The 2,515-nt window shown below is 37.6% G+C and overlaps 1 pseudogene; it reads left to right on the forward strand.

Moving 5' to 3' along the window:
* The first annotated feature begins 1,515 nt into the window (after window positions 1-1,515).
* On the forward strand, window positions 1,516-2,180 carry LOC102873323 (annotated as a pseudogene).
* Window positions 2,181-2,515: the final 335 nt, after the last annotated feature.

Raw genomic sequence — 2,515 nt, forward strand, 5'->3', positions numbered from 1 at the left:
GTGCAACAATGAATGAATGGAATCCCAAAATCTCTGTAGATGTTCATTGAAATGAAAAATAAACAACCTAAATTTTAAAAAAAAAAGGGTGATTAGACAGCACAGAAACTATCAAACAATATCATTAATAGCAAGAGAGTAAAATCGTAAAATCTTGCAGAAAACGATTCAAAACATCTGGTATAATAGTACATTGACAGGAAACTGCCAGAAATTAGGTTTATAAGAGAACACAAGGTCCATGTACTTACAACATGACTGATGATATCAGATGGATCTTGACTGAAAGCAGAAAATGCCAGAAAGATATTTACTTGTGTTTTATTGCACCTTGATAGGAACTTGCAAATAAGCTGGGTGGAAATCTAGTGAGGAGATTGGACAGTTTTACTTTCCTGCTAAGCTTAAAACACAACTTCTTTTTCCATGCGAGTAAGGAATATAGTCAAATTCTATTCAAAAGAGGTCATGGCTCAAAGGATAGGATTGCTGATGTCAGATGGATTTTGGCTGAAAGTAGAGCATACCAGATAGATGTTTGTGGGTTTTTTTTTACAATGCAAAGGTTTTTGACAGTGTAGATCATAACAAATTATGGTTAACATCGAGAACAAGAATCCCAAAACACTTAATTGTACTAATGAGAAACCTAAGATCAAGAAGAAGTTGTCTGAACAGAATAAGAGAACACTGTATGGTTTAAAATTAGGAAAATGTGTGTCAGTTTTATCCCTTATCTGTATTTATTCACTCTGTGCTAAGCAAATAATTCCAAAAGCTGAGCTATCTGAAGAAGAAAGTGACATCAGGATTGGAGGAAGATACATTAACCACCAACGTTATGCAGATGACTCAAAAGTGTAGACTTTAAGTAAGTAGTACTTACTGCAGAAGAACAAAGACTACTGCCTTCAATATAGGTTACATCTCAACATAAAAAAAAAAAAACTCCTCACCACTGGACCAGTAAGCAATTAAGCAATATCATGATAGATGGAGAAAAGACTGATGCGGTCAAGGATTTAATTTTACTTGATACAACAATCAATTTATGAAGAATTTTTATTTCATCACTGGAGTAATGGAGATAGGCATGTCAGAGACAAGATTGGCACAGGAGAGAGCAGGGTTTTTAGGGCTGTTGTACATAGGGTCACTATGAGTTGCAAGTGACTTGACAACACATAACAACTACAATCAATATGCGTGGTAGCAGCAGTCAAGAAATGAAAATGTTTCTTTCACAAAGTCCCATCCAGTCGTACAGTTGCACTAGAGAAATCTGCTATTCAGGACCTCTCCCAAAATCTAATAAGCAAGGATGTCAGTTTAAAGACTAAGGTATGCTGAATGGTAACAATGGTATAGAGTGTTATTGGTACTGCAGGGAGAGAGGCATACTTCCTTAGATCAGGTAATATTTCATTTGCTGCATTTCCACATTCCAGCACCAACTCACCTGCAAAAGTTTTACCAAAAACTTTAGGACTAATAAATGTGAATGTTGAACCCCAAATGATTATAAACACACCACAGAGACTAACCAGATCAGCAAGTGTTCTGATTGGGAGAGTCCATACACCCCTGCACCAAAGATGGTTATTCAGACACACATGGCCCAAGACACTTGTTGGGTCCCAGGTGGTAGAAAACAGGCTAGAGAATTTATAGACTCTGATTTTTCAGAAAGTAAGAAAATCAAACAAGGAGATAAAAATGGGAAAGGCAAAAAAAAATGGGAAAGGCTTGGGACATTTTTCAATGAAAGTGTGTGAGAAAGTTCAGCAGAAAGGAACAACATGAAATAATGATGTAGCTGATGAGCTGGTGTCAGAGTTGACCAATTCAAATGACCATTTGGCTGCTGATGCAGCTTCTGATCAGAAGACTACTAGGCAAAGAGTTTATGATGTTTTAAATGCTGATGACAATGAACATAATTTCAAAGGAAGAAAAAGAAATCAAGTGGAGCGGCCTGACTACCAACTCTACTCAGGAATATAAAATCTGGAGATAGAGAAGCAGAGGAGAATAGAATGGCTAAAACAGAAGCGAATTCAGCTCCAAGAACTCCTCCTGCAGCAAATAGCATTCAAAAACTGGTGCAGAGGAATTGGCAAAATGAAGAGCAGAACCCAGACCCTCCAGCTAGAACTCCACCATTCAGCTGCCATTTATAATCATCAATACAAGCAGGAGAATTGGTATTGCAGCATCTCCAGCGACAAATTTGAATACCTTTTTTTAACTTTGACAACGTGTGTGTGTGTGTGTGTGTGTGTGTGTGTGTGTGTGTGTGTTTATAGCATCAAATCGTATCTGACTGGTACAGGAGGAGATTGTCCCTCCTTCTCCAGCAGAACATCTGGTGGATTCTCTGGAATTGTTGACAATACTTTTTAAATCCATGATTACATATAAATATTGACGTGCATGAGAACATCCTTTGACCTGGAGTGTTCCTTGGAAGACCTGAAACTTGCTAAATAGTTGATGCCAAGGGCTCTGGAAGGTT

The sequence above is a fragment of the Elephantulus edwardii genome, unplaced genomic scaffold (assembly GCF_000299155.1).
Source record: "Elephantulus edwardii isolate Elephantulus edwardi_28Jun2011 unplaced genomic scaffold, EleEdw1.0 scaffold00221, whole genome shotgun sequence".
NCBI lineage: Eukaryota > Metazoa > Chordata > Mammalia > Macroscelidea > Macroscelididae > Elephantulus > Elephantulus edwardii.